Below are 26,024 nucleotides of genomic sequence, written 5' to 3' on the forward strand. Positions count from 1 at the left end.
GTGAGAGGTATATCATCTATTTGATATTGATGGTGCTCTGACACCCATGGAGCTAGCACTTATGGTGGCAATATATCTAGATGGTTGGAAATGCCCCATTCATCTGGTCTTCTTAATCCATTCAGATTTTCATGATGAATAAAGACATTTTCAACTGAGATACATATTACCCCAGTAGATCATTCCTCTGGATCTCCTCTTCATGTGGCACCTTCCAGTCTAGGGAGAAGTCTTACATTTTGAGGAGAGGAAAGACTGGATCATCCAGTCTGATCAATGCGTAACTAACAGGGGAAGGGATCAGAAGAAAATGTTTAGGTTTTGGGCCAGAAGGTCAGCCTCTCTTTGATTTCACTAGCTCTTTTTTTTCAAAATGGACAAAATAGAAGGTGAGCTTTTACCCCTGAAGAGACATCTAGATTGGAGGTACATATGCAGGATTTGGAGCCTTCTCAGAGATTAAAAGAGTGGATATAAACATATAAACATAGACATAATGGTGGAAAAGGACCACATGGACCATCCAGTCTGCCCAGCAAGCTTATGGTAGTATCTGCTGCACCGAGTAGGTTACCTCCAGGCTTATCATTTTCCCAGACTGTAAAAGTCAGGGCCCTTGGTTGCTGTTTGTGTTTGAATCCAATTCTCCGTTACCCCCATGCTTATCAGTTTCCCATTCTGTAAAAGTCAGGGCCCTCGTTGATTGCTGTTTGAATCCAATTCCCCGTTATGCCTTGTCATTGAAGCAAAGAGCAATATTGGAGATGCATCAAAGTATCAGGTTAATTGGTTAAGGGTAGTAACCGCTGCATCAGCAAGTTACCCCCATATTTATTTGTTTCCCCAGACCGTAAAAGTCAGGGCCCTCATTGGTTGCAGTTCGAATCTAATTTCTTTTCCCCCCCTGCCGTTGAAGCAAAGAGCCATGATGGACTTGCATCAACAGCATGAAGGCTTATTGGTTAAACGTAGTAACCGCCACACCAGCAAGTTACCCCCATGACTCTTTTCTTCATTTCCATCCTCTAGTCTTTAGGGATCCACATGCCCCTTTGAATTCTTTCACTGGATTGCTCTCGAAGATTAGGAAAGTAGATATGGTTCCCTCTCTAATGGCAAATGAATTGTGAGCCTAGAAATGAGTCGTGAAAAAGAGTGAAGAAGACCGTATAGTTACTGCCCCCCACCTCCCATAATCTAGTAGTAGACTGGACAGTAGAGATGTGAATCGTGTGATCGATCGTCTTAACGATCGATTTCGGCTGGGAGGGGGAGGGAATCGGATCATCGCAGTTTGGGTTTTTTAAATATCGTGTAAATCGTGTAAATCGAAAACCGGCACACTAAAACATCCCTAAAACCCACCCCGACCCTTTAAAATAAATCCCCCACCCTCCCGAACCCCCCCAAAATGCCTTAAATTACCTGGGGTCCAGTGGGGGGGGGGGAGGGGAAGGGGGAGGGCGGGAAAACCGGCACACTAAAACAACCCTAAAACCCACCCCGACCCTTTAAAATAAATCCCCCACCCTCCCGAACCCCCCCAAAATGCCTTAAATTACCTGGGGTCCAGAGGAATGGTCCAGGTGTGATCTTTTACTCTCGGACCTCCGTGCGTTGTAGAAATGGCGCCGGCACTACCTTTGACCTGTCATATGACAGGTCAAAGGTAGCTGCCGGCGCCATTTTGTTTTTTGTCCCCCGACATCAGGAGCGTAGGAGATCGCTCCCGGACCCCCGCTGGACCCCCAGGGACTTTTGGCCAGCTTGGGGGGCCTCCTGACCCCCAAAAGACTTGCCAAAAGTCCAGCGGGGGTCGGGGAGCGATCTCCTACCGCGAATCATTTTTCGCGCCATTTTCCATACGGAAAAACGATTCGTGGTAGGAGATCGTTCCGGACCCCCGCTGGACTTTTGGCAAGTCTTTTGGGGGTCAGGAGGCCCCCCCAAGCTGGCCAAAAGTCCCTGGGGGTCCAGCGGGGGTCCGGGAGCGATCTCCTACGCTCCTGACGTCGGGGGAAAAAAAAACAAAATGGTGCCGGCGCTACCTTTGACCTGTCATATGACAGGTCAAAGGTAGCGCCGGCGCCATTTCTACAACGCACGGAGGTCCGAGAGTAAAAGATCACACCGGGACCCTTCCTCTGGACCCCAGGTAATTTAAGGCATTTTGGGGGGGTTCGGGAGGGTGGGGGATTTATTTTAAAGGGTCGGGGTTGGTTTTAGGGTTGTTTTAGTGTGCCGGTTTTCCCGCCCTCCCCCTTCCCCCCCCTTCCCCCGATTTACGATTTTTTAACGATAAATCGGGGGAATTGTTATTGTATCGTGGCTCTAACGATTTTTGACGATTTAAAATATATCGGCGCAAAATGGCGCCGGCCGTACGGCAACACAATTCGACTGCAGGAGGTCGTTCTGGACCCCCGCTGGACTTTTGGCAAGTCTTGTGGGGGTCAGGAGGCCTCCCCAAGCTGGCCAAAAGTCCCTGGGGGTCCAGCGGGGGTCCGGAACGACCTCCTGCAGTTGAATCGTTTTTCCGTACGGAAAATGGCGCCGGCCATATGGCCGGCGCCATTTTCCGTACGGAAAAACGATTTGCAGTAGGAGATCGTTCCGGACCCCCGCTGGACTTTTGGCAAGTCTTGTGGGGGTCAGGAGGCCCCCCCAAGCTGGCCAAAAGTCCCTGGGGGTCCAGCGGGGGTCCGGGAGCGATCTCCTACGCTCCTGACGTCGGGGGACAAAAAAACAAAATGGCGCCGGCGCTACCTTTGACCTGTCATATGACAGGTCAAAGGTAGCGCCGGCGCCATTTCTACAACGCACGGAGGTCCGAGAGTAAAAGATCACACCGGGACCCTTCCTCTGGACCCCAGGTAATTTAAGGCATTTTGGGGGGGTTCGGGAGGGTGGGGGATTTATTTTAAAGGGTCGGGGTGGGTTTTAGGGTTGTTTTAGTGTGCCGGTTTTCCTGCCCTCCCCCTTCCCCCCCTTCCCCCGATTTACGATTTTTTAACGATAAATCGAGGGAATTGTTATTGTATCGCGGCTCTAACGATTTTTGACGATTTAAAATATATCGGACGATATTTTAAATCGTCAAAAAACGATTCACATCCCTACTGGACAGATTGTTTGTCAGCTGGCTGTGAGGGGGTGAAAGTCAGCTGGGATTGCATCAGTGACTCTATGTAACTCCATCTAGTTGGTGGTTAATATAATTAAGGAAATGTGCTCTGTAATAGGGATGGGCATGGAAAAAAAATTAATTTTCATTTTTCGGTTTGTTTTCAAGAGGTTTTTTTCCCTCAAATTTTGATTCATGGATTGCTTAATTCATTTCATTCATGTGAAAACAAAATGAATCAAGCAATTAAACTCCCCCCACCCCAAAATGCCCAAAAATGAAAATGATTCCTCCTTCCCACATCCTGGAAAAACACCAGGGCCAGAATCTCCCCTAGCCCCCACTTACCTGGTCCAGTGGGGATCTGCTGTCTCGGACAAGGCTGAAGCCTCAGAATTCCATAGGCCGAGACTTCGGCCTAACCCTAGGCCTAGGCCAGTGCTCGAACCCAGGCCCGAGGCCGGGTCCTGAAGCTGGGACTTCGGCCTGGACCCAGGCCCAACTCCATGACTCAGCCTGGAGGCCTGGTCCCAACCCTGAGGCTTCAGGCCTGGGCTCTGAAGCCTGGACCTGACCCTGGGCCAAGGTCCAGGCGTTGGGACCCAGCCTCCGAGTCAGGTTGTGGTGTTGGCCTGGGTCTGGGCCAAGGCATTAGAATCTGGCCTCCAAGTGGGACACGGCTTTGGGCCTAGGTCCAGGCCCTGACCTAGGCCGAGGCCCCTGTTGTCGGGACCCAGACTTCAGGTCAGGTCACGCCATCAGGCCTGGGTCCAGGCCAAGGCCCTGGCATCGGGACCTGGTGTCTGGGCCGGGTTGCAGCATTGGGCCTGGGTCCGGGCCCCAGCCTAGGCCAAGGCATTGGGACCCAGCCCTCAGGCTGGATCGTGGTGTTGAGCTTGGGTCTAGGCACCGGCTGAGACCCCGGCATCAGGTCCCAGCCTTTGGGTCGATTCATTGCATTAGGTCCTGGTGTGGGGATGCAGCCTTCGTCGAATACTTGACGGATCAGGTAAGTTTTTGTCTTTTTAGTTTAATTTTTGAGGGTTTTGGCCGAGGCTCAGGCCAAAACCCTCATGCCTATGCCAAGACTCCAGTGTCACACTCAGGCCTGGGCCATGGCCCCTGCTTTGGGCCTTAGCCTATGCCCTAGGCGAGGCCCCAGCTTCAGGTCTAGGCCTAGGCGCTGGCATCACGCTCAGGCATAGGCTGCAGCCCCTGCTTCGGGCCTCGACTTATGCCCTAGGCGAGGCCCCAGCTTCAGCCCTAGACCCAGGCCCAAATCATTAGTTTAAAACAAAATGAATGAATAAAGTTCGTTTCATTCAGGGGCCCCAATTTATTTCAGGGCCCCCAAAATGAAATTAATTAGCCTTATTTGTCATATTTTGTAGTTTCTTTTTAAACAAATGCAGATCCCTATTCTGTAACACCTTTTCACTAAACTGTGGTTTTATTTTGCTAGAGTACAATTCTGTGCACCGTTTCAGGAAAGGCAGATCCTGAGAGCAAAGTCCCAAAACATAGCCTTGTTAATATATGAGAACCTCACTCCATTGCTGTGGTGTTAGGGCTGAAAACACCTTAATAACTAAACAATTGTTAATGCAGAAATTTTAAAAGATATATTTCACATATAAGTAATTATAATTAAATAAGTCTGTGTGTTATTATGAGTCCAGTGCATTAGCAGCTGCAGCAACACCACAGACATAGTTAGGGTAGAGGGACATCCAACCAGGATTATTTGTCAAAAACTGACTGCATCTGGCTTTGGTTTGTCTTCACAATATTTTTATTTTTAGCATTTATTTATTTATTTATTTATTTATTTATTTATTTATTTAACTATAGGTCCATGATTATTTACTTAGCTAGGTGTTTGGTATTAGTGAGCTAACTCTTTCTGAAGACTCATTTTTCATATATTTCTGCATCGTCCTGTCTGGAGTAGGTTGTTTTTTTTTAGGTATTTGACTTCAGAATTTAATTTGTTCCACATACTGAGGTGTTTGCTGGCTAACTCTGCTATCATTGGCAAAACTGCCTGTCTGTACCAGGGCAGATTCAGGTCTTTTGTCTCAGATTCTCTCTCCTTGTTTGCTATTAGCTCCTTTAAATGGGAGCTTTGAGCTTTGATGTCCTATGCTACAGAATGCTGTATTCTTGCTAAGCCAGAGCTAGTTCAAAATAACCTGGTTTTATGCAACTTTATACAAATATCCCCAAGCACTTTCCAAGAGTTGAGGAGTCATGTCATCCATTAGCTACACGTTAAAACATTAATGAGTGCATGGAGAGAAGGAGAGGGAAAAGTTTAAGTTCAGGGATATTAGTGACCTTCTTGGACCACACATTTGGTAATGCTCCATCTGAAGGTTTTACAGCTCTGAGCTCTTCCTTGTTACCTTGCAGTATCTTTTTATGTTCTGAACAAAAAAGATGACATGCTCAGTGTTGAAAGTAATTGCCACCTCACTGCATTCCAATAAAAGCATCACAGGCAAGAGCAGCCCTAGTGAAGGCCCTTCAACTGTAGCAGTGACACAGGTTAACTGCATGCAGGTGAGAATATTGTGTGGCAGGGGTGCAATGGAATAGCTGAAGGGAATGGGACCAGAAGGCAGTGCGAGAAGAATGGCTCTCATTTCGTTCGGGTTAGCCCTGCATGTTGCTGAGTTCTCTGCAGGAGCGTATCACCAGAAGATGTCAATAGACCTCTGTCACTATTGCAGGGCTTGCAGCTACCATTCCAGACTTTTTTTTTCCCGTTTGATACTTTAATAAGCAAAAAGGGAAAAAGGGCAAACAAGCTTTTAGAGCATTATTGATTGGGCAAAGCTGCTTATTTCTTAAAAGGTCACACATCTGAGTTCTGTGTTTATGCTTCATTCTGGAGGTGTGACAGATTTTATGTTACATGTTGCGTCCTCTAACCTCTTTACTCACTAAAATGCCAGTACATATAGCAGGTACTCGGGAAGAAATATCTTTTCTTAATTTTATATATATAAGAAAGCAGAGGTTTCAGTATAGCATCTTTGAGTTTATTGATTTACATTATTGTTCTGCCTCATATTAATGGTTATTTGTGTTTGCTTTCTAGAAATACATTTTCGTAAAAGATGTGCTGCCCGCTGATTGGCAAGGGAGAATGACACAGATGACTTTGGAATTATTGCTGTAGGGACCATTTTGTTTGAATAGGAAAACTGAGTCTGTATGGAAGGAAAAAACCTTTAAATTCATTTTTTTCCTTCTTCCTTAAACGACTCTATTTTTAATGTAAAAAAAAAATAAATTAAAACAAATATATTTCAGTAGCAGACATGTATTAATTTCTTTGTGCCTTGGTTCAATACAACTTCATTGAAAAAATTACTCATCTGAAGAACAATTCCCCTTAGCTGCGATGTGGAAGGTTAGCACGGCTGGGTCGAAAGAAATGTCTGTGTTATTCTTTGCCATTTCAAATCCCGCCCCCCCATCCTAACCCCAGTTCTGTTTATTTTACTACAATACCATAGACTGACCTTATCTTAAATAAAAGTGTAACATACTACAGCATGAATGATGGAGTACTATAGCTTTTGTGGCTCTCACATTGATATGAGTTGAATGAGGTGGTTAGTCACCAGGGAATCATGAAATAATGCAGCCAGAGGTAGATAATGAATCCAGTGTTGTCTGTAGCGTGAACCCCCTACAGGCAAGTGGCCTAACCAGAACACAGTAAAACTGAATGTTTTACCCTTCCAATCTATGAAGTGTGAAAAAGCCTGGAGTGGGGTAAAATTCAAATGTCTTCATATCAAGTACTCTGGATGTAATTGTGCATGATTCTGTTTTTTTTGGGTTTTTTTGCTATTTACTGTTGCTTGCAGCAAATCTAATTAGTCTGAGGAGATCCCTATGTTTGTCTTTGCAAATCAGAGGCTTTGAAAGAAAAACATTACCTTGGCTTATATATATGCAAAGAGATTATATGAAAATATCCATCATTGGCTTGAAGGTTTACAGAGAACAAAGAACTTAACTGGTTCCAACATATGGTGCTGCTCTGAAATGTTGAGTTTTATTAAAAGAAACTGTTCACTTTTCAACAAGTTAGAGAGGAAGTGTTGTCTGAGCCTACCAAAAATAATCAGTTGAAAGAAAACCAGCAAAGCACTATAGAAATTAGACATAGTATAAGGCAAATGTGGCGTAGTATAAGGATTTGCAGAAGACTTGGTTCTGCTGGTGCTGATAATGGTCCAAAATCCCAGTCCTTGCATGTGGACAAGAGCTAAATTGGTTGGCTCTAGTAGGTTGTTATGGCAAACTGTGGGTCATCCACAGACCTCCCACAGATTGTCAGAACTCTGAAAGAGCTAGCACAACATGTGTTCGCATTTCAGGGTTTAGGGTATCGGTGCAAGTCATTCATCAAGTCTTCATTATGTAGTGAAGATCTATGCAACTCCAAATAAAACTTTACATTGCATAGAGGTTTAAGAAATGCATAATACAAAATTACTCATACATTACAGATAAGTTGCAATTCTTTTGTCTGTAAAATGATTCCATTTTAACACATTTTTTTACATTTGCTATAAAGTAAGAAAGCTATTATTACACTTCCAGTGGTATGATTAAATACAAGCAACATTTATCCAAAAATGAACATTTAGAATAATGTGTTTTCCCATAATTTACTTTTTTTTTTAGATTCTGCTTTTCAACACTTCAAAGTAGATCACAGTTAGGTGCTGTCCCTGTCTACATAGGGCTCATAATCTGATTTTGTACCTGAGGCAATAGAGAGTAAAGTGACTTGCCCAACGTCACAAGGAGCAACAGTCGGAATTGAACACTGGTTTTGCTGGTTCATAGGCTGCTGCTTTAACCACTAGTGTACTGTTCCACTCTAACTTATTTGTGTGGATCTAATTGTTAGACATACAAATCAGATTCTTATTTATAAACCTGATTACATAAATAACATCACCCTTCTATTTTTTATATACTTTGTTTTCCTTTAGCTACAAGAACTTTTTAGATTAACTTCACTCTGGAATTAGTGGCAAAACAGAAATTATAATCCATTGGTCGAAAATATCTTTTGCATTTTGAAAGCCTAGTACCTGAAATAGGTATCTGTAGGCTGTTCAGATAAGTCTAACTGCCCCACACTGTCCAGCTTGGTTTCATTGGCATGGTATTACCTTATCCGTTTCTTTAAAGTCTTATCTTTGTAGTTTTTAGCCCAAACATTGACATGTTTTATGAGAGTAACAGCTTGTTCTGGGATGTTTGTTTATGCAATGCATACAGCCTTCTCCGAATCTAAAGGTACAGGACAAATACTTGCGCCCCACAGTTAGAGCTCTGTGATTCTTTAATTTAAAAAAAGAAACAGCTTGAAGGAAATTTGTGAAAATTTCTGAAAAATCTGACAAAATCTGTCAAACCTGAGCTACATCTGACAATTAGTCAGTCTTCTAGGTTTGATAAACCTTGCAGGCATGCTTCATGGACAAAAAGATTTCTCTTAGATAATATAAAATGAGTCTGTCAGCAGAAATTTTGTGAGAGGAAAGAGAGAAAATGAATATTTTTTCTTTAAATGTTTTTATAGTATGTGTTGCGGGTATATTGGTGGTTTTGTTTCTTTTTTATTGTTTTTAATAGAAGGAGGAGGAGGACAGGAGTATATTGTGTCAGTGTTGGTGATAATGAAGAGGACCAGAAATGATTTTCCTTTAATTGCTGCAGCATTGCCACTGCCAGTATCATTCTATAGTAGTAGTAGTATTAGTAGTAGTAGTAGTAGTAGTAGAAGAGATAAAGAGTCCAGTGGGCAGGCTCAGCGCGTGGTACTGGTGAAGAGGGTAGAGAAGGAGGAGACATAGGAGGAGGGGTATTTGGATTTAGATTTTTGGATTCAGTTACTCGCCTTTTCAAACCCAAGCTCGAGTTATATTTCAGGTACAGGAGGTAAGCCCTTGCACCAGAGTTTTTGCAATTTAAGGGCCTCGATTACTAAGCATTTTTCCCATAGACACAGAATGGGAGAAAAGCCTACGTAAATCCAGGCCCTAAATTTGTGCCTAGTGGTGAAGTGACTTGCCGAAGGCCTCAAAAAGGAGAGGGGGTATTTGAATCCTGGCTTTCCTGATTCGTGACCTGCTGCTCTAACCACTAGGTGACTATTCCTACGTCTGCCACTGAGTACTGATAAAATATCCTGGATGTGTGTGACTTTCAGATTGCCTTGGCACAGCAGCATTCAGACCTCGATTGTAGTTTGCTGCAGAGAGTGTGACATTGCCATTCAGTGGGGAAGAAGGCACAGAAATAGAGAGAATGCACCTGACTGCCCACCTTAGGGGACGTCACCCTTGACTAATTGAAGGCATGCCAATGGCAGGTGCCCCCTCCCCCATCCTCTGGAACAGCATCCTCCTCCTCTCCTCTACTTATCAGTGCCGGTGGTGGTGGGAGGGGACGTGCCACTGCGCCTAACCTGGATCCTAATGTAGAGAAGAGGTTCTGGGGAAGACCGGAGTGATGTGCTTAGCCTGTGCTCAGTCCAGGAGGAGCACGCGGGGCACCTTATTTATTTATACACTTGTCACCCAGCTGAATAGTACCACATTGTAGCGATGCCTCCTCATTATGCCAGCTCTGCTATTGCTGGGACAGGGTGGGGAGGGGGGAAATCGGAGTCAGAGAGGCTTTGACTGATTGTCAAAATCGGAGGGACCACAATCGCTAATGGACTCTGAGCGGCAGCAGCAGAACTCATAGTGCAGCTTGTTCATCTCAGCAGCATTACACAACTAGACCTGTGTGTCACAGATGCACACTGTCATAATGCAAAGTATAACTGGTTGTGACAGGTCTCCCACCAAGGAGACCTTTTCATCACTTAAGAGGCCTATGGTAGAATTCTGGGTGGGGGAGATTTTGTTTGATTCCTATCGGAGTATACTTTTATCTAAGAAGAAAAATGGTTCCAGTGTGATATTCCTTATGACCACAAGAAGCCAGTTCATTATGGTGACTCATTATTTTAGGATTAAGAGTGTTGATCCTTTAAAAGGTTTGGGCTCCAAATCCTGTAGAGGGAATGTTGTCACTCAGTATAAAAGGTCTGGATTGGTTGGCAGAGACACATCCAGGAAGTCTGTTCAGCCTGGGGCACCCTCTCAGTGAGAAGGCCCCTCAGAGGTTTTTCCACTCAAGGGGAAAGGCCCGAGGTGGTAAGATGTTATACTTTCTAGGAATTACATGAGCAGTGGGGTGTCTTCTCAAGGGAGACAACCAGGGGACCCGAATTAGGGTGTTGGAGGAGAATGTGGAGTGGCGTGAGAAGACCACAGTCAGAAACTGCTGGTATAGGAGAATCTCAAAAAGGCAAGAGCTAGGATGCCAGAGAGCTCCTCTTTTATCTTGTATAACCCTTAGGTGGGCAAAGACCCAGATACTGGAGCCAGAGGCACAAAGATTTAAAATAGACCCTATCTACAACCAGCTCTCCATGGATAGCTTTTACTTCTGAGGTCCAAGGCTCCCTGTGGGGAGAAGGATAGCTTCAAGGCCCTTTTGCATTAACTAAAGTACACAGCCATTTTGCCAGTCCATGTAAACAGCACTGATAATCTGCACAGTTTGTAGTAGCAATAATCACACTCAGGCCATTACAGAAAAACGCGCAGGAGAGCCGGTGAACGCCTGCTGTCCTGGCGTGCGCACAGGCCACTCTCCTGGGCGCGCGATTCAGGAGGGTGGCCTATGCAAATTAGGGCCCGCGGTAAAAGGAAGCGCTAGGGACACTAGCGCGTCCCTAGCGCCCCCTTTTTGACAGGAGTGGCGGCTGTCAGCGAGTTTGACAGCCGACGCTCAATTTTTCCGGCGTCGGTTCTCAATCCCGCTGACAGCCACGGGTTCGGAAAATGGATGCCAGCATAATTGAGCGTCTGTCTTCCGACCCGCGCGCCGCGGGCCGATTTTTATTTATTTTTTTTTAAATGTTTACTTTTTTTTTTACTTTTGGGGCCTTCGACTTAATATTGCTATGATATTAAGTCGGAGGGTGTACAGAAAAGCAGTTTTTTCTGATTTTCTGTACACTTCACCAGTGCTGGCCGAAATTAACGCCAGCCTTTGGCAGGTGCTAATTTCACGCAGGAATAACTAATAGGGCCATCAACATGCATTTGCATGTTGCGGGTGCTATTAGTTTCGGGGGGGGGGTTGGTCGCGCGTTTTTGACTCGCTATTACCCCTTACTCTATAAGGGGTAAAGCTAGCACGTCGAAAACGCACGTCCAAACCTGGGCTAACAGTGTGCTCCACCGGAGCACACTGTACTGTATCGGCCTGACTGAGAGGCAATGTGGTTTCCAGCTCCTTTACTGATAGATGATAAAATTGACTGAAGATTCTTTATAGCACTTGGATGCAAATAAAATTGATGAATAGTAATGAAGAATAAAGATTAATACATTTGTGACCTCACTCTTCTAGTAAAGTCTGTAAATTTATGGAAGCCAATTATCTAACAATTTATCTCCTTCTCCTTTTCAATTATTCAGATTGAAGAAAGTGTAATCCTTTTTCTAAATCCCAAAGTTATCTGAAGCTTCTCCCCATTGTAGAATGGTTAAAATTAGTCCCAATTACATATCAGAATACAAGTCCCACTTCTCATACCTCCCTGTAGTCTTCTTAAATATTTTAGATCTCCTTCTGAAAGCACCAGTGAGCACTCGCCTCTCAAGTGCAGCACATTTGAATCAGCAGAAAAAATAACTCTTTCCCTCTGGCAATGGACAGGAATCCATTGCTTACTGATGAAACCTGCTTTCAGGTTCCTCCTACTTGAAAGACACCTCTTCCTCCCAGTGATTAGAAACTAGGTCCTTGGTACCAAGAACCCACTCTTAGAATGAACAAAAAGAGTCTTACTCAAAATGGGTAAAAAAACAAAACAAAATAAAAGACAGAAAGAATGGAAAACCTTCCTTGTCTCTCAAATGACCATTGCGTTCTAGTTGCTAATATCCTAGCTGGTATGAAGAGCAGTTATTAAGTGAATGTGTTTTTATTTTTATTTGTAGTGTATGGTATGTCTAAATGATTATGTATGGGGTTTTTTTTTATTGTAAATCGCCTAGAGTTTCATACATTTGGTGATCCATAAATTTTAATAAACTGTAATCGAGAAGATAGTTCCTGAGGAAAAACAACTCACAACTGAAACTGCTCTGCATCAGATATAACCACTGGAGGTGAGAAAGAAAGCAGCAGAATCTTCCCTAACCCTTGATCTAACCTTTCATTGGGACTCCCCAAATCCTCTGTGAAGGGGGGATAGCAAGGCACTCAAAGGGAAGGTTTCCAAAAATGGATCAAAAAGCACAACACAGCAAAACTTGAGTCAGACGGTTGACCCACGGGAGGGCAACTCAGAAGAATCCAAGAAAAAATGCACAGAGCACATCCACTGAGGTCTAACTACATTCCAACAAAAATCCAACTGACATCCACACCCTAAGATGGTGGCAGAGGCTTACCTACTGCTAGAGCACACCATCTGCAGCTCCCACTTGGGGGGAGTCAAATCCCAGACCTCTCTTCCCTAAATCTCTCTGAATTTTCCCAGTTAGTTAGTACACTAACTGGGAAGGAAACCAAGTGTTCCTTACACTTGGATGGGGGTTCAGAGAAGGGGGCTCTGAAAGGGACACAGTCTCATGGTATGGGAGAAAGGATACTTTGTGGCAAAGTCATGAGTCCCTCCACTGAGCTCTGATGTGAGGTGGAGATGGAGGCTGTACTGTGTCTGATCCATTGATCCATTGTACGGAGAACATATCGGGGGAAGGAGGCGTGACAAATGTAACTACTGGTAAGCTATTAAAGTGGGACGTAGGGGAGGGAAAAACAGGTTTGTTAGTGTGTTCTCACTTCAGGAGACCAATGTATTACTTGCTGAGGGATTTATTCCTGTATTTCTTCTTTCTTTTTTTTTTTTTTTTGGTAATGACTTCAGCTTGGCTGTGTAAACCTATGGCCCTGATTCAACAGGGGAATCCATTCTGCTCTGTTTCAGGCTATGACTGGAGGCGTATCAGAACAAAAAAAGCTGGTTTGGAATAGACTATGGGGGAAGTGCTTTTTCTATACGCAGGCTGTAAATAGTAATCGGAGAGGGGTTTCTTGGTTGCCCAGCTAAAGATGCCAGTTCACCCCAGTTAGAGTCTGTGGTCAGATCCATACATCACCTGCTTGTCCCCACTCCTGCTGGAACCCTGTCCAGAGAGACTGGCCGTCAGCCTGCCCGCCGTGCCAGACCTTCTCTGTCCGGGGGGAGATTACATGGTTTTATGTAACATCTATGTTTCATGTGGCCACAGTAGCAGCAGGCATGCATGGACGTAGCAATAGCAAAAATAATCACTAGGCTGCCATTAGGCTGGACAGGCAGCAGGCCAAGCTAATTACACTGCCAAAAACCAAAAGTGTATGTGAGTCACCCCTCCCCCCCCCCCCCGAATCACAGTGGCATCTTCTCTTAACTTTTTATCTATTTGTAAACTTTTTTTTTTCCATTCAAAGTTATTTCTCACTGAAAAATCTCCCCAGCATGTATGTACTGTGTAAGCCGCTGAACGAGAATGCAGGCCTGTGATTACTAAGATGATTACTTTGCGAATTTACAGGAACGTCCTGAAGTTGCAGCGGAAATGGACGTGCTTAGTTTCCTCCCAATGCTTCTGCAATAGTTGCCTCTCTCTTTCCCTCATACCGCCCTTGCTGAAGAAAAGGTTGCTTCCCTACGCCGCCTGCCTCACATTTCCTCCATCACGGCCGGCCTGCAGGGCCCAAGAGGGAAGGTGATGGGGAGAGGGGGTGAGGTGGATGGAAGACGTGGAGGTGGAAGATGAGGAAGGGGGAGGGTGATTTGGAAGAAGACTAGGATTTCAGACGGAGGCAGCTGTTGAGGGAAAGAACAAGGGATCCAGATAGATGGAGCAACCCAGCAAGGGAAAGATGAAGGGATGAGAGGTGCCAATAGAGGGGAGAGTTGGGGAGGTGTACGGTGAGGAGGAGGAGGAGGAGGGGTGAAATCTCACTTTGAGTTTATAATGAGGCAAAGAGAAATGCAGAAAAATGAGATGAAGGCAAAGATCAATATGAAAGAGAAATAGAGGGGAGAAACTGAAGAAGACAGAAGGGTGAGACAAGAAACCGAAAATGGAGAGAAGACCCTGAAAAAAGAGTTAAAAGATCAACAATAAGAGATGAGGAGCAAAGTGATTTAGAAAAATGAAATGTATAGACAAAAGTGATAGAATAAAGTATTATATTTTCACTTTAGTGAATGGAATAAGTCAACTTTGGGAATGTGCATCTCTTTATGTTTGTATTTTGCACAGTACAGCAGGAAATGCAGTTCTTCTCCTATTTCTCTGGTATTGCTCTGCATAGGAATCAATTTACTAAGGCTTTTCCCATCTCCCCTTCATTATGGGGTACATTTTAAAAAACAGCACCCGCACGCACTTTTGTTCGCGCACCAGGCGCAAACAAAAGTACCCTGGATTTTATAAGATACGCGCGTATCTTATAAAATCCGGGGTCGGCGCGCGCAAGGGGGTGCACATTTGTGCACCTTGCGCGTGCCGAGCCCTGCGCGCGCTGCCCGTTCCCTCCGAGGCCGCTCCGAAATTGGAGCGGCCTCGGAGGGAACTTTCCTTCCACCCCCCCCCCCTGCACCTTCCCCTCCCTTCCCCTACTTAACCCACCCCCCCGGCCCTATCTAAACCCCCCCCCTACCTTTATTTGAAAAGTTACGCCAGCGGGCTGCTGGCGTGCCATCACCCGACCCGGGGGCTGTTCCGGAGGCCTTGGCCATGCCCCCGGAATACCCCCGGGCCGGTGCCATGCTCCCCGACACGCCCCCCGGAACACCCTGAACGTTGCGCCGCCCACCCAACACGCCCCCCTAGCAAAGCCCCGGGACTTACGCGCGTCCCGGGGCTTGCACGCGCCGCTGAGCCTATGCAAAATAGGCTCGACGCACGCAGGGGCATTTTAAAAGGGTTACGCGAGTACCTTATGCGCGTAACCCTTTTAAAATCTACCCCTATGTGTCTATGAGAAAAAAAGCTTAGTAAATCAGGCCTAGAGTCTTGCTTCTTGGATTTCCAGTTTTTGTATTCATGTTTCTATTTCTAGTTTGTGGTCACTTTTTCTAGATCCGTGGAGAGTCTGTCTGTGGATGACATCATCATGAATTTAAAGGCAGGCACTCCTTTTTCAACCCCTACTATTTAACAAGGTAGAGTTTGATAATCAATTGGGTAGAGGCTGGATATTTGGACAACCGCTTAGGGCCTGATTTTAAAAGCCCGGCGCATGCAAATCCTGGGAGATACACGCGTGGCCGGGCCGTATGCGCGCTGAGCGCATTTTCGAAACGGCCCGGCCATGCGCATATCTCCTGCTATGCGCGGAAGTGCCGAGCTGCAAAAAAGGGGCAGGACGGGGTCTGGGCAGGGGAAGCTGGCGTGCAGAACTTACTCCAGCTCTGTAGAGTGGGTAAGTTCAGCGACTAAAAAAATTAGGATAGGTAGGTGGGGTTTAGAGGTCGGAGAGGAGAGGGGAAGAGGCAGGAAGAATAGGGTTAGGGTTAGAGAAGTTCCCTCCCAGTCCTTTATTGGAGTGGACTGGGAGGGACCTGGGGTAGGCCTACTCACGTCGGCAAGTGATTTTTACAAAAATGTCACCCTCCCCACCCCCCCACCGCTAGCTGCAAATGGGGCACCTTTGCGCACATGTGCACGCCAATACAAAATCAGGCGCGCATGTGCGTGTGGGCATCAGATTTTAAAACACGCATGTGGCGATTGCTATTGATATTATGCTGCCTGATGGGGATTGTTGTATTAGTGATGTGGTAGGGAATTTTTGTTCTATCACTTGGGATAGAGAGTTATTTTTTTTCTGTCTGATGCTGCCTTGTCACCCCCCCATAATGAAAGTAGGCGATGGAGTAGGCAGAATTAGGGACTTTTTATATTATGCTGCATTGATACTTTGTACTGTTATCTGTAAACTGCTTTGGGTTCCTTTTTGGGAAGAAAAAGGTGGTACAGAAATAGAAGCTAACAAAACCAGCCCTAGATAGTGAGTGATTATTTGCAAGCTATTATCATCATGCTTTAGGGCAGGCAGCTGGGATATGTGGGATCCTTATCACTGTGGATGGAAATCACTGGGCAAAATGGATGGGGTGATTGGGATCTTTCAGCTATCATCTACTTTGTTGTTGACAAATGATCTACTACACCACTCACAAAGATGACAGAATAACAAAATCAGCAGACTTAACTCAGTGTGCGACAGTGAAGAATGAGGATCTTTATAATTGTGTGACTACTGATCAGTGAACAAATCACCAGAGAAACTGTACAGAACAGTTTGGCATGTTCTACACCTGAAACTTGTGCTCGGTCACAGACTGCAAAATCTCTTCCCTCATACAGCTTGTCTGACGTCAGTGTAATACCCATTTATATATTCTCATGGGTGGGTGAAAGGCAATTATGTGGTGGAATCGCATTGTGCAAAGGCAGTCGCCAATGAAGGATATATAGTTTGTATGCAGTCCAATATTTAATTCAGAACACCACACATTGTAATTGGCTGCTTGAGATTAGTTCACCACAGTTTACCCTTTTCCATGGTCAGTTTTCTCAGTGAAAAAGGGTAAACAGTGGAGTGCCTCAAGGATCTGTACTTGGATCAGTGCTTTTCAATATTTTTATAAATGATCTGGAAAGGAATATGACAAGTGAGGTAATCAGATTTGCAGATGCTGCAAAATTATTTAGAGTAGTTAAATCATAAGCAGATTGTGATAAATTGCAGGAGGACCTTGCAAGACTGGAAGATTGGGCATCGAAATGGCAGATGAACTTTAATGTGGTTAAGTGCAAGGTGATGCATATAGGGAAAAATAACTCATGCTGTAGAGACTACACCTTGAGTACTGTATACGGTTTTGGTCGCCATATTACAAAAAAAATATAGTTGCACTGGAGAAGGTACAGAGAAGGGTATCCAAAATGATAAAGGGGATGGAATGGCTCCCCTATGAGGAAAGACTAAAGAGGTTAGGACTTTTCAGCTCGGAGAAGGAGACGGCTGAGGGGGGATATAATAAGAACATAAGAACATGCCATACTGGGTCAGACCAAGGGTCCATCAAGCCCAGCATCCTGTTTCCAACAGTGGCCAATTCAGGCCGTAAGAAACCTGGCAAGTACCCAAAAACTAAGTCTATTTCATGTTACCGTTGCTAGAAATAGCAGTGGCTATTTTCTAAGTCAACTTAATTAATAGCAGCCTTATCAGGTAATGGACTTCTCCTCCAAGAACTTATCCAATCCTTTTTTAAACACAGCTATACTAACTGAACTAACCACATCCTCTGGCAACAAATTCCAGAGTTTAATTGTGCGTTGAGTGAAGAAGAACTTTCTCTGATTAGTTTTAAATGTGCCACATGCTAACTTCATGGAGTGCCCCTTAGTCTTTCTGTTATCTGAAAGACTAAATAAAATCAGGAGAAGGCTAGAACAGGTAAATGTGAATCGATTATTTATTTTTTCAGATAATTAGAAGGAGTGGGGGCACTCCATGAAGTTAGAAAGTAGCACATTTAAAACTAATTGGAGAAAATTATTTTTTTCACTCAACACACAATTAAGCTCTGAAATTTGATGCCAGAAGATGTGGTTAGTGCAGTTAGTATAGCTGGGTTTAAAAAAGGTTTGGATAAGTTCTTGGAGGAGAAGTCCATTAACTGCTATTAATCAAGGTGACTTAGAGCTGGATTTTCTAAGGTCGCAGACCTTAGAAAATCCGGCGATAATGGGGGGTGGGCCTGCGAAAGCCGGCAGCCATCGCACCACTGCGGTGAGCTAGCTGCCGGCTTTCTCACCTTTCGCCGCCAGCGATGTCTGCGCAGCGTCGGCCCCGGTGCCGCCCCGACTCCTCCTCTTCCGGGGCCGATTCCGCCCCGACTCCGTCCCATTTAGTGATTACACGCGAATAGGGACTTTTCGCGTGCAATCGCTTTTGAAAATGACCCCCTTAGGGAATAGCCACTGCTATTACTGGCATTAGCAGCATGGGATATACTTAGTGTTTGGGTACTTGCCAGGTACTTGTAACCTGGATTGGCCTCTGTTGGAAACAGGATGCTGGGCTTGATGGACCCTTGGTCTGACTCAGTATGGCAACTTCTTATGTTCTTAAATGTGTGGATACCCCCACTGTTTTTTAAACGATAAATCGTTTCTTTAAATGTGTTGTTCTTGGGAAGTATTTCATCAGGAAGGCTATTTAGTCTTGTGGAATTTGTGAATGCAAGTTCAGGTGAAGTTTTGTTGAAAGACTTTGGAGTCTCAACTTGAATGTCCAAATGCTGGTGTTGGGTTAGCTGTTGTCTATTACTGGCCTCTTTACAATTGATTCTTGTCAGCTCAGTGTATTGTGTAGATTATTTTTTAGTTTTATTTTTTAAAGTTGCTTTCCAATAAATATGGTGGTGTGAATTAAAAGCTAAACTACATATGAACTATCAAAGACTTATAATATGTGAATGATTATACCTTGTGTGTTAGTGTTTTGAAATCTATAGCACATTTCTGCACTACTAGGTAACACCTCTCTAAAATTTTTCTATCAAGTCTTTCTTAACTTGTACCCACTTTTTACCTAAAAGGTTTTCCTTTGAGTGTGGGATGCTGTTCCCTTTTAATCTGACAATACTCTAAATATGATATCTGTTGGGCAGCTTTAGAGAGGTGTGTGTGTGTGATGTTTGGAGGGGAACAAAGGATTAGGCAGGAGAAATAAAGAAGGATTAAAAAAAAAATACAATTTATGGACCAGCTTGGTAACTCAGGTCAGTGGTATGTGGGAGATCTGGGTTTGATTGCTGAGTCAGATTTCTGTTCCCTGGACCAGACAGTGCTGGAGATGCTGCAGTAGCAGCATTCCCAACTCTCGGGGATAGCCTCATCTATGCACAATGATGACACCTAGTGGCCAGACCCAGCATGGACAAGTAGAGTGTACCAGATGGCACAGTGGTTTCTAGTTCCTGGCTGAAGGCTGTCTAGATTGGGGGAGGCTAAAAAAAATGAAGAACGTGCCTTAGGTAGTTGCAAATGAAAGCTGATGGTGCTGTTTGTCTAGCAGAGGCATATACGCATGCAAGTTATAAAACGGCCATGTATTTGGGTGCACACCGATGCACACGTGCCAAAATGTACCTGCGCACCGGTTTGAAAGTTACCATCCCTGTGGGCAAATGAGGGAAAATAGTGCAGTTTTACTAATCCTTCCAGTAGCTGAGGAGCTCTAAGGACAAAAATCATATAATATGGTCTGAAACCTATTTTTGGTTTTCATCAAATATAAAGGCAAGTACCAAAGGCCTGGATTTCACTCAGTGCCTAGGACCAGGACTTTCATCTCCAGTCCCTGAGGGATGCCAATGGTTTATAGGGTAACCAGTCTCTGTGTTTGCAAATAGATATACTGAATATTCTGAATATTTGCTGTGCATATCCTGTAAACCAGACTTTTTTGTGGCCCTCGCTGAGAAGCCCCTACTTAGGAATCTGGATTTTGCAGATGCATCAGTTCAGATTATAATGTGAAGTGGATGTAATTTCGCTTCAATTGAACACCTGAGACTAGGATCTTAGTGGTGGAAACCCCAGTGCAACTCATGCTTGTACACATTAAAGTTGGTGCTACTGCCCTGATTCCTGACACTTTCTCCACTCCCATTACCGCCCTAGCCAACAAGGTGCATGCATCATATGTCCTATCAAGGCTGTGATCATGTGGTGGGGTGGGGGTGTAGGTGATTGAGCTGTTATAGTCCTTTTGCTATCACCTCTTATCTTTTGTCTTGTGATATTTTCATGCAAAATGGGCATGCGTGCTGTAAATCACCTTTCCTGTCTCCCTGAAGTTAGCAGTGAAAACATGGGCTATCAGAGTACGAGACAGATAATTCTGAAGCATTCCTTTAATGATCATTTTAGAACTCTCAGAACTATTATTGATATTTTATACTTTGAATGCATTTAGAAAAGTGACTGCATTAGTACAAGTTTGAATTCAATCATCTTTCCATAATGTTACTGAGGGAGCCATATTCAGTGGCATTTAGCTGGCTACCTTGGGGGGTAACCAGCTAAATGCTGACTTTTGAATATTTTGGACACTTACCTGGCTAAAGTTTAACCAGATATTTTGTTATATGGCAAACATTTAACCAGATAATGCAGGGGAATTCCAAAGGCATTTCTGGGCTAAGTTAGGTTAGCCAGATAAATTATTTGGCTTTGATATTCAGAGTTAGCTGGATAAATAGCCGGCTAACTCTTTTTGTGCCATTCAGCAGGCCTAAAGTTAGCTGAATAAACTTCTCCGGCTCTTTTTATGACAGCCAGCTATATTCATTGGTGCGGCGCTACACCACTGAATGTCTCTCCACCGTTTATCGGCTAACTTTGCAATCCTGCCAGTGGCCGACTGTGGTCCTCCATGTGCTAGTATAGGGGTAGATTTTAAAAACTTGTGCACGTCCATGTGAGCGTGCTACCCAGCGCACACACATGGACAAGCAATTTTATAACATGCGCGTGCCAGGTCACATGTGTGACCTGGCAAGGTCCTTTTGCATTTTCTCACAATCTGCTTGTGCTTTAACTTCTTTGAAGATTTTTGTGTCATCTGCAGATTTGATCACTTCACTCATTGCTCTCTTTTCCAGATCATTAATGAATAAGTTAAACAACGCGGGACCCAATACTGATACCATTAGCTATGGATCATTTTACTCCTTTTGGATCTTTGTGGCATGCTTTGGTAATTATTTGCAAGAGAATATTAAAACAGGCATGACAAATAGCTGGAGATTTATTTAAATAAAATGATTTCTGCATTACCGCCAAGCATCCACAATTGTAATTCAATGTGCCACATAATAATCTGTAACATTATACATTAAACTGAGTTAAATGGAAGCCATTTTTCTAACAAGGAACAATGACTTCTGGTTATATTAAATCATACTACACTACATCAACATTATTACAAATATCATAAGAAATTTATATTTAACGTGGGTCAGTACCGGAGTCTCTTTATTCCAAATGGCTCTTCAAAGTGATAAAGTAAACTTTTAACAAATAATAAAAACTCACTTGATGTTCCAAGCAATGCATTATTCTAATTAAAAAGAAGATTGGTTACCTGCCACTTCAGATTCAGCACACTTCACACTACTGTGTAATCTCCTTGTCAGGCATCTTTTTTTCCCACTTTTCAGTTATCATTCTCATTATTTGAAAGAATAATTCCCGAGAAGTTGAATTAGTTTGATGTGCTAAGTGTCTATAACACTTTGTACTTTAAGATGTGAATTCCCACATAGGAGAATTAAGTTGCACTCGAGAGGAAGGCTATCAGCAAATTGCTTATGGGTGCTGATGGCCACTTTGAAAGAGCGTCTCACAGTCAGTATGCCCTGTGGCCATCATTTTCCTGTAAGTAGTCCTTTCAACTTCATAGCATAATTTCAGTAGGACACAAACAGGATCAGAAAAACAAGATTTTGTGTTCCCAAATTGTAGAACTTCCATTTAAAGAAAGCTTTGCAGGGCTCTAAGATCTGCAAGTCAAGGGCTAGCGCAATTTTGCATCTTTCCTTAATTTTTTCAACCTGAAAACTTCCTCCTGCTCCTTTTGGGCCTCCAGTTCAGTCGGAGCTAGAGCTGAGATCCTGGTGCCATGAACTTTGCTCTCGACTACCTGGGGGATTTGTCCCCTATTTTGTGCCCTGCCCCCTGCACCATACATAGGGCCTTATGTAATAAGTATGATATCCAAATGATACAGAACACCGCAGCAAGAATTTTAACAAACAAAAGAAGAAGAGATCACATTACACCAGTCCTTAAAGACCTACACTGGTTACCAATCCACTACAGAATAATTCATAAATCCCTCACCACAATCTACAAGAATATTCATGGACTGGCTCCACTCCATCTACAAATAGCTCTTAAAAAACACTCCTCCAACAGACCCATCAGAGAAGCATATAGAGAATTTCTACAGGTACCACACAACAATACCACCCAACATATAACATTGAGAGATCGGGCCTTCTCCACAGCATGTCCCCCACTGTGGAACTCCATCCCCCTAGAACTAAGACAGGAACCATGTCTTCAAACCTTCAGGAAAAGACTGAAAACATGGCTGTTCATGAAAGCATTTCCGGACCCTTAAAGATTCACTACCATCAAATGCAGCATTACTGAACATTTCCTATTAAACTGAAACAGTCACTATCTACCAATCATTACAATGTTTTACTTCTGGTTAAACTTTTTATCTTTCCTCTAACTCTAATCCCAGTTAGAATGACCCCCGTTTTATTGTAACTTTTTTTATTCCATGCACTTGTTTTACTTTTTAATGTATACTCTTATGTTATTAGTTATTTACGTTATAATGTATTTCTCACCCCTTGTTTTATGTAAACCGACATGATACGAACTCCGTGAATGCCGGTATAGAAAAATACAAATAAATAAATAAATAAATAAAATAAGTATTTTTCCCCATAGACAGAATTTACATAGGCCCTCTAATCTGGTAATTGCAGTAACGGGGGTCCAAGCACCAGGATTTCCTCCGGATTCCTGCAATCTTGAGCCCTCAATTCATCCATTAGGTGCCACCTTTAAGCCATCACCATGACTTTTTTTCTATCCCCTCCATGCCCCTCCAACCCACCCACACCCCCAGGGATGTGAATGCTGCCTCCACAGCAGACCTGGCTAACTGAAGAGCGGAAGATGCGACTTGGCGATTAAATTGTCCTGCCCTGCATCTTTCTATCACATAAAGATTATCTGATTAGGTTACATTATAATGTGCAATGTGTGTCATCCTTTGAACATGTAATGTCACCAGAAGACAGCCTCCAGCAGACAACCCATCTCATTGTAGTAGTCTTCGGTCAAGATTCAGTGGCGGGATGGTGGCATGATGAAAACGGTGCCAACAGGTTCCCTTATATACTTTCTCACAGGACAAGCAGGATAGGTCCCCCTTCAGTCTTCTTTTTTCCGCGCAGCAGTAGCCTCGCAGTAAAGGAGCTCTGAAGAGATTCCTGACAGGAATTTTCCTCACAGAATTAATAAAAGTTAAATTGCCCTACAGGGGTCCCTCTTCTAACTTTTCTCAGTCCGCGGTACTCCGGTAAGTTTTTACCCGTTTCCCGTCAATTACCGTCGAGTTTGGCCTTCGCAGCCTACTGGCTGTCGACCGTACCGCGGCTAGATTTTTTTCCATGGCCATGGCGTCGGGGTTTCATTGGTGCCCGGACTGTACCCGCACCATGTCTATCAGAGACCCCCATAAAGTCTGTGTAATGTGTCTAGGACGCGAGCACAATGTCCTGACCTGCACCAAATGTGCCCTAATGACACCGAAGGGTCGCAAGGCCAGAATGGAGAAGATGGAACTTCTCTTCCATGCTCAAACCCCGACTCCGTCCATTGCATCGACGTCGTCAGAACCGGCACCGTCGACTTCGCACCAGCATCGACCGCCGACCAGTGACCGACCGGCATCGACAACTTCTCGGCCATTGACACTCTCTATTCCCCCTCAGGATCGAGGGGATAGCAGGGAGAAACATCGCCATCGACACCGTAAGACTCAGACCATCGAGGGAGTGAAATCATCGACCTCACCATCATCCGAGCCGCTGTCGAAGAAGCCCCATCCAGGAAAGGCACCGACCATTCCTGCAACCAGGTCACTGAGGCAACACTCACCCGATCGGGGATCGGGAGCCGCGACTCCGCCTTTAACGGTGGTCCCTCCGGCTCTGCCTCTGCCTCCTTCTTCTGTTCTGGAGCCGGGGCTGCTTGCTCCAGGTCTCCGAGAAGAACTGGACCGGATGGTCCAGGAGGCCATCAACAAGGCGATGCAACGTCTTCAGGTTCCTCCAGCACTGACACCGGCACCGACTGTGGAACCGATCATCGACCCGATTCCGGCAGCGCGGCACCGTTGCTATCCAGGATGGAAGCCCTGATGGCCACCTTTCCATCGATGGATCCTGGGTCTCTGATGGCTCCAATGCCCCTCCCACTGACAGCATCATCGGGAGGAAAAACACCGTTCCGTATTCCTCCATCCGGAGTTATGCCTCAGCCATCGATGCCTATACATCCCTCACCACTGATCCAACCATCAGTGCCAATACGTCCATCGCCTTCTCCAGTCAAGAACAATAGAACCCGTTCCACACTCTCAGCAAGGCCTAGGGTTCTATTCCCGGTACTTCCTAATCCCCAAAAATCGGGAGGTGTCTGTCCTATTCTAGATCTACGGGCCCTCAACAAGTACCTCCAGCGAGAAAAGTTCAAGATGGTCACCTAGGGACCGCTTCTACCTGTTCTACAAAGAGGAGACTGGCTTTGCTCTCTGGACCTCCAGGACGCATACACCCACATTGTGATAACTCCAGCTCATCGCAAGTACCTGAGGTTTCTAGCAGGCCCCAAGCACTATCAGTACCGAGTGCTTCCATTCAGCCTAGCATCTACACCATGAGTCTTTACAAAATGCCTCGTAGTCGTCGCAGCCTTCCTCAGGACCCAAGGTGTTCACGTCTACCCCATCTGGTTAATAAGGGCTCCCACTCAGCAAACTGCTCTGTCATCCCTCAATCTAACTTTACACACGCTAATTTCGTTAGGGTTTCTCGTCAATTACGACAAATCCTATTTAGTCCCATCTCAAACCTTATCGTTCATTGGGGCAGACTTGGACACCTTACAGGCAAAAGCTTTCCTGCCTCGACAACGAGCACTAACTCTCGTGTCTCTTGCTCACCAGCTGCAGTCTCAGCACTCCGCGACTGCACACCAATTTCTCGTTCTTCTAGGACCCATGGCGTCTTCAGTCCATGTCACACCAATGGCCCACTTGGCCATAAGACTCATGCACTGGACCCTGAGGTCTCAATGGACTCAAGCTATTCAGCCTCTGTCGACCGTAGTCCACGTCACCGACTCGCTCCGTCTGTCTCTCGCCTGGTGGAAAAATCAGATCAATCTCCTCCAAGGCTTGCCCTTCCAGGTACCAAATCCTGAAATCACTCTCACCACCGATGCTTCCAATCTTGGTTGGGGAGCTCACGTAGCCGGTCTGCAGATGCAAGGCTCTTGGTCTCCAGAGGAAGCCAAACACCAAATAAATTTGCTGGAGCTTTGAGCAATCAGATATGCTCTCAGGACCTTTCAGGATCGCCTGTCACATCAGGTCATCCTAATTCAGATGGACAACCAGATGGCCATCTGGTACATCAACAAGCAGGGAGACACAGGCTCCTTCCTTCTGTGTCAGGAAGCTGCGCAGATATGGGTGGAAGCCCTCTCCCATTCGATGCACCTCAGGGCCACCTACTTGCTGGGAGTGGACAATGTGCTGGCAGACAAGCTTTCAACCGCACGAGTGGTCTCTCAACCCCTCGGTAGCGAACTCCATCTTCTAACAATGGGGATATCTTCAGATAGACCTCTTTGCATCCCCTCAGAACCACAAAGTGGACAATTACTGCTCCCTCATTCGCAGCGAACACTCTCAGCCCAGAGACACATTCTCCCTTTCATGGGAAGCCGGTCTGCTTTATGCATTCCCTCCACTCCCTCTTCTCTCGAAGACTCTCGTGAAGTTACTTCAGGACAAGGGAACCATGATCCTGATAGCACCTCACTGCCATGCCAAGTGT

The 26,024-nt window shown here is 44.9% G+C and overlaps 1 protein-coding gene across 1 annotated transcript in view; it reads left to right on the forward strand.

The window, feature by feature from the left end:
- The window catches only part of LOC115092360 (microtubule-associated tumor suppressor candidate 2-like), a 411,409-nt gene that overhangs the window by 125,541 nt on the left and 259,844 nt on the right, over nt 1-26,024 (forward strand). The window lies entirely within an intron of this gene.

Source organism: Rhinatrema bivittatum, chromosome 5 (assembly GCF_901001135.1).
Source record: "Rhinatrema bivittatum chromosome 5, aRhiBiv1.1, whole genome shotgun sequence".
In the NCBI taxonomy this organism is placed as follows: domain Eukaryota; kingdom Metazoa; phylum Chordata; class Amphibia; order Gymnophiona; family Rhinatrematidae; genus Rhinatrema; species Rhinatrema bivittatum.